The sequence below is a fragment of the Lagopus muta genome, chromosome 1, assembly GCF_023343835.1.
Source record: "Lagopus muta isolate bLagMut1 chromosome 1, bLagMut1 primary, whole genome shotgun sequence".
NCBI lineage: Eukaryota > Metazoa > Chordata > Aves > Galliformes > Phasianidae > Lagopus > Lagopus muta.
The window spans coordinates 87,221,760-87,236,743 of NC_064433.1; the positions used below are offsets into that span (position 1 = coordinate 87,221,760).

Consider the following 14,984-nt stretch of genomic DNA (forward strand, 5'->3'; position numbering starts at 1 on the left):
CCTGCTGTGTTTGTTTCATCCAGATAATCATAAAGCACTCAGAAGTCCCCCAGCATTCCGGTTTAGTAAATAGCCGTCAGCAATGGGAGCCATCTGACTCCAGCAGCATGAAGCAACCAGTCCTGCTCCTGCCAAACTGCCTCAGCTGATGTTCTCTGGAGGCCTGGAGAAGCAGGCTCGAGCAGAGCTAGTAGGGAAGGCATGTCTGCTTCAGATATAGCTCATGCATCTGTCCCCAGACCAAGTGCCAGGATGCTGAAAGCCACAGTTGTGCACTGGGAACAGCAGCAGTGCTGTACAGAGCTGCACAGCATGTTGTCTGTGAGAGAACCAGGGGGATGCTCTCCTTCTGCTGCAGGGAGAAGACTACAGCTGCATGCAGCATGCGCCCGTTGCTAAGGTAGCACGCAGCACACCCACGCTGGCCTCGAAGCAAAACAGAGCTCATAGGAAATTTTGTGGAGCCAGAAGCCTTGCGTGAGAGTATGGCTTTGTATAAAGTGCTGTCTCCTACACTACTGAACTGGGTTTCACAAATGTCCCAACAATAGCTCCCTGTGCATGTAATTTCTCTGATTCTCTGGAGGAAGCTGTGCCATCTCGCTAGATACGCATCTGCAATGCTCTCTCTTACGTTCTGTCTTCTACAGTGCCTCTCCTTGATGAGAATTTCAATGGATTATGCAGCACAAGGCAGTTCTGATGCTTTGGATTCCTACTGATAGAAGTGTTAAGCAGTTCTGCTGCCCTTTCCAAGCTAGATATACAGACTTTGCTATGACAGAACACCTGCCTGCTTTTAACCACTTCTAACATCTGTATGACCATCTCCCTCTCTGTTTACCCTGCAGTGCTGTGTGTCCCGTCCTCACACAGTGCTCTAAAAGCTTGCACAGGAACACTTCTCAAACCTGTAAAAGGCAGCCCTGTCTCTGACTTGCACAGTGGGCCTCAGTGCTCACACAGAAGTAGTTTACGTCTTTTGAAAACTGCATGAGTGCCTCTCTTCCAAGGCATGGTTTTCCTCTTTAACTCAGGCAGATATTTAGTATAACTACGAGGCACCGATCTGCCATTTTATACTGGTTTACAGCTCTTTGGAGTGCTATTGATTATTCGTTATCTGCGTTCAGCAAGTGAAGCTGCTACAGGCATGCAGCTCATGCACAAGCCAATGTACAGGAAACAGTGACTGCTGTAGCTGGCAGGAAAATTTTCAAAAGTGACATAGATGCCTGCGTGCCTAAAGCAAAGAGTATCTGTAGATAGATTTGTCAAACTGGCTGTGAGTGCTGTCTCCTTCAGCAAGAGATGCAGTGAGCTGACCTCCATCTCTGGTAAGAGATTGCTCTGTATCATCCCTGTCCAGAAGTCCCAATACAATAGTAACACTGTAGGTAACACTGTTCTTCTCTTAGTAACACAAAGGAGCACATTGCTACTTCCTGTTTTGATCTGGAAACCGAAGTATACTGAGGTTCAATGAACTGACTGAGGTCGTACAATCAGCCAGTGGCAAAGCTGAGAATAGGCTCTGTGTCCTTTTCTCCAGGCCTAAGATCTAACTCTCAGATCCATCCTGGGGGCAAAGACGGGCTACCAGAGCTATACATCACAGCTCTACAGAAAATGACATTTTTAGAACAGGCTCAACCCTGAACTTACTACAGATACAAAAAAAATTAAAAAGCATCAATGTTTTCTTCTTATGAGAGATTCTGCTTGGTAAAAATGGAATTTATAAATATTGATGGACTTCTAAGCGTGAGCACATTAAAAAAAATAATCCAAAAGGCTGAAGCCTGAACTAACTTTGAGAAATTGTTACTGGAGACCTAAGTCAAAAATAAAGCAATGCTGTGAAAACGTATAAACTTTTTGCAGTCATTTTTCATCAATTTCAAAACTGTTTTTAGGGAAATAGTGCTTCTTTCACACTTCCCCCTTCCCTTGCTCTTACCCATAGCTCTTACAGCATGTACAAACTATGTGCGGTTCACTTGGTAGAGCAGCTGCTTCACCTGTGGTGGGCTGATGGCAACTGAGCAACTGTCTGCAATGTTATCTGCAGCTGCCCTGCACTTAAATGAGACTCTTGGGGGTGAGGTCCGGATTATCAGTGAGCTTATGGAAACCATATGTTGTGATATTTAGGTGGTGAACATGGATCCTCTTTCAGCATAGGCATTGTGATCCATCCAAGAAAGTTCTGTAATGCTGGATTTCAGAAAATGGTTCAATTGAGCCCAAACCACAGTTTTCTACTATGTCTTCAAGGACAGTTCTAGATACCCTTCCTTTCAGTCAAGATTTGCTCAGAGAGAAGGTCAGTTAGAAAATTATATCTGTTTAGACCTGACTTCCGTTGCAGTGTAAATCATTATCCCTTCTGATTTCAGAGAGAATTAGGCTCTATGTATTGTGATGGTTCAGCCACCTAAATGCTTGTACAGACCCAGCTTCAGCAACTGTCATTAGTATATTGGCAGGATTCCGAGCATGGAAAATACATTGTCTTCTACATGACAAGATCAGTCCTCCCTGGAGGCACCTGCCAACCCAGCCTGTCTGCCATGCAAGTTTTGCAACCTGCAAGTACAGGCCTGGGGCAAAAATAGCGCCAGTGCCTGCTTCAAAACACCCGCATCCTTCCTCTCCACCACAGCCAGCAGGAAGAAGGCCTATGCCCGCTCTCGCTCTTCCTCTGCACCCCATCAGTTGTAGCCACAGCCATGTCCCCTGAAAGCTGCACCCAGCAGGTGAGAGGCAGCACACCTTGTAGGCTGTAGGGAGAGGCACTCACGATGCCTGGCTCTGCAATGCCTGCAGGCTCCTGTCTGTAGTGCAGGCCCCCATCATAGGACATGCTGCCAGCTGAGTCTTGTGCTCCATCCTCTCCCTCCTCCCTATCCCTACCCGATCTGCTGCCGTCTTTCGCAAAATCCATAGAAATGTAATTATCGTGGAGTTGTCTGCCTGTAGTGATGTTTTTCTTTGGAAATAATTATAATTGGCCGTGACAGCTAAAAACTTATCGGAGTAGACAGATGACAGACAGCACAATCACATAAGCTTCCCTCTGAGAAAATAAAGCTAAAACCCATTTATCCTCCTAGCTGGGAACAAAGGACTTTACTTTGAAGAGCCAGGCTGTGAAAATATGGAGAAAAGACTTTTACGCTCACAGATTAAATTTGCAGTAGGTAACCAACCACAAGGAATCCATTTGCAGCAGAACCGTACTGCAGTACTTACAATAATATCACTTCTTTCATCTGAAGAACACCCAATGAGGGACATATCACTCTGTTCAGAGGAAGCTACAGAGGTCTCAAGAGGTTAATTAAGTGGCTGGAAGCCATGTGGGCCTGAAGAGTGACTGGATCACAGATAATTTTAAAATGTAAGCATGTCTTAATCATGTCTGTTAGGGCTATTTGCACTGGGATCCAAAGCTAGATGAAGTAACTTATTCCTATAGTAAGCCACTAATTGCACTCTCCCAGAGAGCAGAAAAATATTGATTCCAAGGTGTATCTCCAAGTCAAGGAGGCTCTTGGAGCCATCTTTTGCATGACAGCTGACATGCAACCCTGGAAGGAACTTGTGCTTCTTCCAAAGGACTTCAACATCTGGCCTCTCCTTTGGCTGAATGGGTTTTTAACAGCATGTGGATTGGGGGTGAGTGGGAGAGCTTCACTCCGTACTAATTTATAACGTTTAAACAATTCATGACACTCCTGAGATGCTTTTAAGAAAATGGAAATTGAGTGAGGAGAATGGCTGTCCAATGGTACTTACTTATTACTCAGAACATACAAGCAGATGATAACCTCAAATTGACAGAGATATGCCTGGATCTAATGGTATTGCATAGACACAAAGAGAAATACTGCCAGAAGGCAATCAGTTGTAGTACGGAGGAGAGCTGAGAAAGAGACAGAGCCAGGGAAAGGATGGAAGAGATAAGGACAGAGAAATACCAAGAACGGAAGAGCATGAAATGTTTTCTGTAGTTCTAATTCCCAGGATTACAAATAATACTCCAGCACATTCACTGGCTGACATGCACTGTACCACAGTCATGTGGCAAAACTATTTCCATCACATGCACTGCTCTGACAAATTCTTTAGTCTCCGGATAAAGTTCTGCTTTGTTTCTATTTTTCTTTTAATTATTTTTGATAGCGTTCTTGGCTCCCAAAAGCTTTTCCTGGTTAGATTTCCCCTTCTAGCTATAAAAAGGAACTAGACTGATGTCTTTTGGCAGCTGTGAAATGGCTGCATATTGTATATGCTTTCTTGATGAGCTTCCATGAAATGGGTTTTGGTTTCTTTTGACGGATATACCACTTTTAGCACAATGTTCACACACGATTAGCAAGTGTTCATTTGGGGAGAAGAATTTTTACGTGTCATGCATGCCATTTCTGTACAGCATTATGAATAGCAAGTAAAGTCACTTGAACAGGGGAATGGAACTGATTGAGGAACGTTTCTGCTATGAATGCTTAGTGTGATTACTGATGGTCTGGTTTCTGCTAATCTTAAGGCTTCAGTAGATGGCAAACATTCATGAGATTCAGGTTTTAATTCTTACCATTTCCTGGAGCCAAATTACAACGCTGCATGAAACTGGCCAGACTGCATGTGCTCAAAGAGCAACTCAGCCTGGTATCCTCTAATGACAGTGCCCAGATGCGGATGTGTGGGGAAGAGATTAAATGTACATGGTAGCTCCTATTTCCTTGCTTACTCAACCTCCAGTCCCTTTCATCTCGGATTCCTTAAGCTCGTGATTTTTGTGTATTTTAGAGCCCACAATGGAGAGGAAGACAGAGGAGGTGCAGCTTTCAGTGAAGACAAGGTATTACACTGCACAGCATCATGGGTGAATTGCTCTGTCTTCTTATGTGGTTTTACATGCATCAGCCTCAGTCTAGCCTGTGCTTTGGGGTAATGCTATTATAAAATCAATGAATGACAAAAACGCTCAGAGATAAAAGGGAAAAGGCCAAAAGGAGTAAAAACAGGGTAATGATATAATATCAGAGCATGATTATAAATACTGATATGAAGAGAGCTGGCATTCTGCCAATTTCTTGCCCAATGTTTTATTCAGCCAAGGCCTTTTTAAAAATCATATCCAAGTACGAGATATCGTATCCATGTATGGGAGCAGAGGAAATCTATTCTCTCTTGAAATTAAAAGCTTTTGTGAGGCTTCTGTGACTGAACATCTCAAAATCAAATTCAAATGTAAGTATCACCAAACATGAGAAAAATTAGCAGGCTATTCTCTTTTCAGTTGTTACGTACTGTTGACTTGCCTGCTTGGTGTAACTCTTTAGTACTGGTAGGAGTCATGAGTGGCTAATGGGCAGTCATAGACATCGGCCTTATAGGATCCAACTGGGCCACCAGCTGAAGCTGCTTTAACTGCAGACTGCCAGAATAAGCATCCTAGCTTTTGCTTTCTCTTTATTCCCAAGGGACGGATGGGCCAACCACATGTGTATGTGTTGATCAGCTTAAGCCAGCAGCAAAGCTGAAGTCCCAGGATTGCCACCTGCGGTCTGCAGGATCTGTCTGAGAGTCAGAAGCTCTGCAGGCATGCTGACCCAGGCCTGGGGCCTGATGCCAGGGATGCAGGCAGGACTCCAGCTGAACGCTGGCTTAAAGCTTCAAATAAAGCACTTTAGTCTCATCATGTGGGCGTTTCTCAAATTGCATCTGGTTACACAGGAGTATTTCCAAGCAGATCCTTGTCATTAATCTTTGGTTTGGAGTGAGGATAATAAGAAAGTGAATACAAAGCTCTTTCCTGGATTATATGTGGCCACTTTAAATATAGGTTATGCCTCTCCTCAAGGAGCAGGCCTCCAATGGATGCTTTTCTAGCTAAATCTGATTTAAAGATGACTGCTTTTAAACTTGTCCTACCTGAAGTGGTAATTGTGAGTTTTTCCCTTTGAAATGAAAACTGAATTTGCAACCTGAAAAAAGAAAGTATCCAACAGAAACTCCACTACAATTCACACTGCCACAACAAAAAACCTGTGAGACAGCTTTTGTTTTATTTTCAATCAATATTGCCTGTAAAAATGCTGGACGTGTAACACTGAAGAACGAAATCCTCTTTACCTACTAATTAAAAGCAGATAAAGACAGCTCATGTCCAAAGAGGAATTTAGGAAAAAAAGGCAAAAGGGAAAAAAATAGTTCCCTGGAAAGGGTTACAGAATGATTATTCCCTTTTCCCCTCAATTAGTAGGCAAACAATGTCAATTTGATCCCTTTGTAGCTGTTACAATTAGGTCTTGCTTGCGCTTTTCCAAGTTTACACTGCTCTTAACTGTCTCTTTGTGGCTGCAGCAGATACTGTAATATCTCCCTGCTTAACAGCTAGAACAGCTATAGTTATTCAGAGTCCAAAACTGAAAGTGCAACCAACAAATGACGTTTATCTCAAAAACAGCATTATTTCAACAAATTTAGCAAACTTTACCATCCTTCCCCTTCCACTTTTTCTAATTTCCCTTGACTTGTGTTCACTCCCTCCACTTTTTTCTCTTCTCATTATTTCCTTTGATTTCTTCTTGTGGCTTCTGGATACCAAAGGTAGTTCTGGTAAACTAGGCTTTGTCTAGTGTGTGTGGAGGGATGGGGGAGGGAAGGGAAGGGAGAAGGGAGGGCGGGGGATGTACAATGATTTATGTTAAAGCTGTAGCAAACTAATTTCATAGCAATCCACTCTCCCCACCCTCGTTGCCTCTTTATCCTTCTTCCTTTCTGCAAGTTGCTCCTTTTTTCCCCCAGTGAATTGTGTTTCTCTCTTGCTTTTTACTCCCATAGCAAATATACTTGCTCCAATGTGTTTGCTTCCTTGCTAACTTCTTCTGCAATGTTTGCTGCCTTCCATATGTTTACATCACAGAAACAGACTTGTTCACATCTGATGACTTTTCCCACGCTGCACCTTCCCTGTTTCTTTTGTGAGGCTGCTTTCTCTCTGTCTGTGTGTCCAAGTATTCCCGCTGCTGACCACCTCCTGTTCTCCAATTCCATCCTCCATGAGAGTGAACATGACCAGTATGTCCTTAACACTGTCTTTCTTCACATATTTGGCACAGTTTCACTTGCCCATGTGGTCTCTCCTGTTTTATGCTTCTAGCTCCAGATGTGCAGTATGTTTTTAAGGGCTTGTCACTGAGAGCAACGACCTTTTCCTGAAGCAGCTTTTCATAGGCACTCATGGTTACTTCATGACACAGCGATGTGCACATCTAAGTAACATGATTTCAGGAACTGGGAAAGAGGAAGGTGCAGTTCAGTAATGTGGATGGTACAATGACCCTGCCTGATCACATGTTGGGAATGGAGATCAGAGAGAAGCTTCAACACTTGGATCCTGGTGTCCTGGTAAGTATACTTCCAAATAGTCACTCAAAATAGCATTTGTGACTTGAAAAACACGACACATTTTAACACTCTTGGTTGTTTTAACCATATTCCTAGGGCCTGGAACACCATCACTGCCCAGCTTATTAAGGGGAGGTCAGCCCTAGAATTAGCCCTAAATTGAGTCCTCTGCTACACTACTTCTGAGAAGATGGTCCTGAATGAAAGGGGACCCTGAGCACTGACAGCTGTATTCCAGCAAAGGGTGAAAAGCACCAAGAAGTGACTTCCAGTACTATCCTGAGCAGCCACTGAAAACAGAAGCCTTCTTGTCTGGCTTTTGTTCTCAAATAGCCAATAAGAACTGATAAGCACTGGCACCATTGTCTGTAATAAATGTGTTTTCAACCAGTAGAAGACTGGTGTGTTGTAAACAATTATTGCACAGAGTAAAGCATAATCGATCACAGAAGTACAAGATAGGATACTTTACCAATGTGTGGCTTAAAGATCAAAATCTATATAATGGAGCGAGCACGCTTAAGACAGTGAAAAGGAGGTATCATGGAATGAAATATAAAATAGAGTATAGTAAAATAACTGCATAGACCTTTATTATGACCTTATGTTGTGCTTTTACTGTTATAGCAAAGTTCTACCTTCTGCTTGTCAGAAGGTCCCTCATAAGTCACTCTGTTACACTGGTATTCAGAATTTCAAATAACTAAAACACATATGCCATGTTTCTTTTCAGACTCATTCTGTTGATGTGCCCCAAGTGACCTTTCTGTATGCTACAGGTTCTCTTCATTGCTACGTTCTTCAAGTTTCGCACTGGGGTCACTGCTAAAATCACAGATAGCAAGTTCAGATGTTCAGAGAGACCCCTTCAGCTGTAGGGCCATAGGATAAAAGCCTGGGGTTATCAAATCATTCTAAAGGCTTCACTATAGGGCCTTATCTCCTCCCATTTCTTCTCGCATGTCTGGACAGAACATTGTTTTTCACAAACAAAATGTTCCCTCCTCCTAGCCAAAACTTATGCTTGTTACAGGTCTAGTTAAGCTGCTCTGAAGCACTACATATTCTTACAGCACTTCAAGATGCAGGTAAGAATTAAGCTTCTCTGCAGGTGGTTCAAGCCACAACACAGCTTAGCGTGTTGTCCTCCAGACAAAGAAACAAACAGATCCATCCAGAGTTTTGATTTCTTTTAATACAAAGGTCACAGAGAACAAAGAGAGAGGCAGTAAAGACCCGAAAATAAAGCAGGTGACATAGGAGAAGTAATCCTGACTCAGAAGATTTAGTAGCCTGGCCCCAAGAACAAGTGAAGAGATAAGTCTACTAGATGATTTGAATTTCAGTAGCCTGTGGTTTTTTTTATTCTCTCCTTTTTGTTTTATTCATTCTGGGCACAGAAGTTACTACCTGGCTTCATCACCTGCTTGTTAGAGCAATTCATGAGGCACTGAAAACTGATGAGCTGCTTTTAGTCAAAGGACATCAAGCACTGTGGTGCTCACCTTCCTTCTGTGTGTAGCTGTCTTTGTGGAGAAGCAAAGGTAGATATGACAGGAAAGGTGGGTCCTGCTTCCGATCTCAACACCCACACTGAAATGATGTCAGCAGGTCTCCCAGCAGTAGCTGCTTATACATGACACCCTTAAAGAGATATATCAGTTAGTTTCCCTCCAGGTTATCAGAAGCTCAGACAGATTAACGGCCTCAGTTACATTTAGGTCATGTCAGACTTCCCTTTGCAACCACATAAGGCGTGGCTGTCAAAACTTGGGACAAACCGCTAAGGTTGCGAAAGTTTCAGTTACATTGGAAACATTTCTCAGCAAAGATTTCTCAGCAAAACTATGCAAAAGAGTGTCTAAAGCCACTATTTAAATGCAGAACAAACACTAGAACTACACAACTTCAGTGGAACTGGAAAAGTGTAGCTTAAGTAAGAAAGTTCTTGGTTGCTAAGTACAGGGTAGAACCTGGTCCTGCCCTGCTGTCTTACACTGAGGTTAATGGGAAATTGTTTTATGTCCACCATGTGTTTGGTTCATACCTATTTTGAGGGAAGACTCTAAAGGCTGGCAGAAGATTTTCTCACTATAAAGTGCTAAATATTTAAGTATTTGAAGGGAATCATTATCTAGACAAGAAAGCTATGTGCTAAGGGGCATGAGAGATCAAGGATCAACTACAGGAAATAAAGGGAATGTACTAAGTCAAAGTATATTTTCTATACGTAAGCTGCAATAATACAGAAGAGCTTCTCAAGTAAAATTTGTTCATTCTATTAGTTTGAACTTGTTATCTGTATATCAACTGAGAGGAAATCTAATTGATTTTCAATTGTGTGTCTTTTCTAGCACAGTTATCTGCAATGCTGTTGTTCAGTCAAAATTTTATAAGCCCATACTTAGCGTTAAGTACATTCTCAGTAAAGCAGAAATGTAGAGTAGTGGAGTACTTCTAACAATAAAACTCCCCAGACCTACTAAACCTATGGCCCATCTTCCTGCCCTAAGTACAAAGTCATTTCAAATCAATAGTTTTTGTTTTTTACTGCCAACGTGGTACAGCTTAAGATAATGATAAACTGCAGGCATGCTTTACTTGAGCACGTATAACGGACGTTCCACAGAAAGCTGAAATGAAATAGCTAATAGGCAAACTAGTACAGAATTAGTGAATGACACAGCAGTTAGCACTGTTTTTCCTGTTGCTTGATAGCATTTGCTAAACTCGACAGAAATTACCCTTGTGATCATACTTGTGTACCTAACAAAGGAAATGATGACCAACAGATGCTATAAAACCTCTCCAGACCTTCTGCATTGTTTTTTTTTTTGGAACTAGTTTCCTGCAAAATGTCCCAATCAGCCTATCCTTTCCTCTGACTAATGCTTTTTGTTCTTTGCAAATGGTTTCTTTCAAAGGAGGTAAAAGGCTAATGGGCTGATGGAACTCTCAGAAATCTTACCAGAAACCCCCTCCCAGGACGGGTTGACCAACTTCAGGCCAAAAATTAGAGCAGAAATAGGAAAGTGTTGGTCCACAGGAGGCCTACAATCTACAATTCTCCCTGTAACTACTGAATAACGCTAAAGTGCAGTTTGAACTATTGTCATCTTTTGAAAGCCATGAAAGCAGAAAAACATTTTAAATGAATGACTACAGTTACTGAGTCATAAGAGAAATAGTGTTAAAACTTCTTTTGCACTTCCGACCACCTTTCTCAATTTTTGCAGCAGACAGACAAGATGCATGAATAACAAGCACATCTCATGTCTTGAAAGGAGTATGGAAGTACAACCACTCACTCCTATTTACCTCAGACCAGGAGTGGAAAAGAATGGAGTTAAACTATAGCCAGGCAGTGAAAGGCTAGCATTACTCACATTGTTCTCAATTGCTCTCAGTGAGAAGCTTCAAACCTGCTCAGGTCTGTGTTCCCCAAGAATTGTCTCCGGAAGGGCAGCACTGTTACTAGGTATGTGAAAGTCAGTCATTTCCAGCAACACCAAGATCTGGCATTAACTAGTATTAACAAAGTAACCATAGTAATGGTGTTTGCATAAGAGAGGAGAGAAATGCACTGAGACGAGGAAGCAGCAGACAAAAATATCTTTTGCAACCTCACAGCCTCTTGTGGAAATCCCCCACCTATGAGGAGCATTCATATTGAAAAGCTGGCACTCGTTGCCCGTTTACTCAATCTCACAGGCACTGATGTCATAGGGCAGGATTTTTATTTTTTTTTTATTTCACATTTTAATTCAAGCCAGTGCCAGAAAACGCTCATCCATTTGGAAAAACTTTAATGAGTCAGCAGGTATGGGCAGGGTATCCACAGCCTTGTTTTCATGCTGTCAAAGTCTACTGCTCGTTTCACGGAACGACAAGTGGGAGGATGCACACCGCATGCGCACACGCACGTGCAGCTGCACTGTGGAGGCACACTGCAGCACTGACATTCAGCGAGAGGGAGGAGAGTCAGCATGAAAAGAAACAGCACCATACTAATTTCTTTTCTTTTAATTAACATTTGTCAAGTTTGGAGAGAAGCCCAGGCTGCAAAATTTGGATGCATAATTCAAAGAGCTCTGAAACTGGAAATGTTCGCACACAGGCTCCTTATTTATGCCTCGTCCTGTTTATAGGTCATGCAGAGACTACTTAATTGCTCTTACTGTAACACAATTAGTGACAGTTCTTCATTGTATGTCAGCGTGCAGCAGAGCTACACTGAAAATGCGTGGCAATGTTTAATAGTAGGTGGACATTTTCTTCCCTATTCAAGGATTTTTCCCGGAGGCCCCTCTATCTCATGTAGAGCTAAGACTTTTAATGTCAGCAGAAGGAAGTGGTGATATTTTAATCAGATCAGGGAGATGTTTGTAAAAGGAAGTTGTTTCTCAAATTCATGTGAACGACACCTTTCCTGCACAGCTCGCATTGATACAAGTTCGAAGAACTACCTCATGTCTCATTACTGAATTCTTGGCATAGGATTGAATAGCCGCTATTAAACTCTTGCAATGTCAATATTAAGTCACTAACTGCACAGGAGGTTCGTTCTGTATGTGAGAATGGGGTTAGACAAAAATTCCAGCCCTTCCTTTGAATTCTTTCACCAGCACAGCACATACTTCTCAGCAAATCACATCAGAAGGTAAGGGAACTGGAATAATACATGCATTACCTTCTTGCTTCAGTAAATAAGGCACAACTTTTAAACATACCCAATGGACCATAAACAACACATTTAATATGGTAACAATCACCAAGGCTATTCTAGTTCCTAGAAGGGCTCTTACATGCCTTGCATTCTAGCCTAGCAATAAGACAGCACAGGATATAACTCGCCCTATGGTGAGTTCAGCAGGATTTCATACCACAGAGAGCCTAAGAAGTAAAACACTGCTAATTCTCCTTCTGGAGCTTTGGGGAGTAAGTGCAGGAAAGTAAGCTGGATCCAGATGAGCTCTCCTCAGTCACACACTTCTAAGAGCCAAGTCTCAGCTCTTGCATGAGCCATATGTAAGACTGAACTACTGCAGTCCTCATGGCAAGGACAAAAACCACAGTTCCTCTCACCAGATGCATCAAATCAAACTCCTTGTTCCTCCTCCATCTGCACTACTTACAATCTGTCTGACTTCTAGATGTCATGTAACAGTGACATGGTGCTTCCATGCTGGTTGCATTTCAGAGGATTGAAAACAGTACATGGCCTTAGAAAAGGAGAGCTCTATATAAGAGTTCATTCCTATGAGTAGTGCTTCTGCCCCCAGAATTCTTCAGACGAAGCACAGTGCAGCTTCATGTGTATCCTGCTGTCTCAAGCACACATTTATTTTGTTGGCCTTCAGTTCTGACACAGCATTAGATATGAGCAATGTATGAAATAGCATGACTCAAGTGATTTAGTAAGATTTCTGCTTCTTGAACTGATCCAGCAGATGAATAATCACACAGACAAATGCCTTTGTAGAACAGCTGCCTGTGACAGAGACATTTGCTTTCTGCTTTTAAGGAAGGTGGTGTGGCTACTTCTTAGATTAGCAAATTGCTTTTCAGCAATTTAAATGAGCAAACAGCATTCTGTCAGATGACAATTAAGGGCAACATATGACCTTTGAGACAACGTAGCTGTCCTGCTTAGATTAATGCTATTTCAAGGAGGACCATTTAAAATAATGTAGACTAACTGCACACAATTAGCACATTATTTTAGAATTACTTAGGCATAAAGAAGGATAGCTTTTCTTCTGCAGATTTTTATACCACATCAGTTTTTCTGGCTGTGCTTGTCTGACTCATCCCTCAATAGATTCACTTCTAATACTGAAAGAGGTTCATTCACATAAGGGTAAGGGAAGTGCTCTTTTATTAATTTTGTTGTGTTAGCATGAAGCAGGAGTTTTTTTGGGGGGAAAGTATTTACATAAACAGCACAATATTTTCAATTCAAAAACATCAATGTACTTTGCAGGCAATACAGAAGAGGGTTGTTTTATCTTAAGTAAACCCACTGCTGAAGTAGATACACAGTAACAACACCACCTAACAACGTGAACATGAATAATACTTTCCTAATTTAAACTGAGTGTGGGAGGATATAGGTAGGCAGCAAAAGGAGTTGGAAACTGATTTCCAGCGTGATTCATAGGGATTTTCAACAGTTGCTTGTGCAGGTAAATTATAATATTCAGCATTTACGATGCAGCTTTTCACCTATTAAAACCTGATGGTTTTAAATCTTATTCTTTTTGACAAACGAAGTGCTGAAACACAATGAAGTTATGAAACTGGGTTATCTTATTGACTGTATCTAGTATCTCAACTTTCACATACAAAACAGCTTATCTGTTTTGTTAAATACTGCTCACCTGATGAGCTTCCTCTAAGTGAGAGAACTGGATTGTAAAATGAATGGAATCACCTAAAGAAGTTAGGAGATTAAATTAACATTACAGGAATTGTACCAATTTTGTCCATGGCTTATGAACGATGGCAATCAAAAGGATATACATATCATAGAATCACAGAATGGCCTGGGTTGAAAAGGACCACAGTGATCATCTGGTTTCAACCCCTCTGCTGTGTGCAGGGTCACCAACCAGCAGACCAGGCTGCCCAGAGCCACATCCAGCCTGGCCTTGAATGCCTCCAGGGATGGGGCATCCACAGCCTCCTTGGGCAACCTGTTTTCAAAGTGCGTCACCACTTGTTTTGTTTTGTTTAAAAGAAATGTAAACATAAAAATAACTACAAAAACCACCCATAACAGTCTGCCTAGAGGACTTCCTTACACCCACCCCACAAAAAAAAAAAAAAAAGAAAAAAAAGAAAAAAAAGGGGCTGTTTTCTATAGTTGTTTATTGACAAAGTTGTGTAGGCTGATCTAGGAGCATGCTGAAATTATGGCAATGTTAACTCGCTGCTGCTGCCCTCCTTCCTACCTTTAATGACTAAATATTTCTTTGCAGTTCTGTTAATCACGGTTTTATCAGCAAGTTTACAGAAAGAGAGGAGTGAAATTGCTGCGTCATCTGAACATCAAGGTCACAGAATAAATTGTAATCCTTACTGAAAATATAGGAAAAAATAATCTTGGTTCATTTGTTTCAAAACAACCTAGAAACACACATCCAACTACTCACCTATGCAGAACACATCCTGCTTTGTTCTAATTGTGAATAATTATAGTCAGAATTTCAGAGGAATAACACCAGAGCAGCTCTTGAATGAAATACTATGTATCCACCCACCAAAGAGCTAAAGAAAAAAGCTACTAGACCAAAGTCGTGCAGGGCTGGGAACACAATCCACGCTCCATGTGAATGTCAGATACAGTAGACACTACTTGACGCTGATCTTCACTTCAATGTCAAAAATTAAATGCTTTCTACTAAAAGCAAGTAAATGGCAGTAATTCTTTTTAAGTCCTTTGCAAGCATTTCTCTTTCAGCACTGTAGAATATCAAGATTACAGGCTGTCAATTATGTTTTATAGCTTTTCATTCTTCAGCGAAACAGAGAGACACGTGCAGTAATAATAACTCATTAAT

General features: G+C 41.6%; 1 long non-coding RNA gene across 1 annotated transcript; it reads left to right on the top strand.

Annotated features, from left to right (window-relative positions):
- The first annotated feature begins 6,234 nt into the window (after positions 1 to 6,234).
- Positions 6,235 to 7,696, top strand: LOC125702775 (uncharacterized). Its single transcript, XR_007380700.1, has 3 exons — positions 6,235 to 6,621; positions 7,175 to 7,422; positions 7,519 to 7,696. It is a non-coding gene; the product is annotated as an uncharacterized LOC125702775 (long non-coding RNA).
- Positions 7,697 to 14,984: the final 7,288 nt, after the last annotated feature.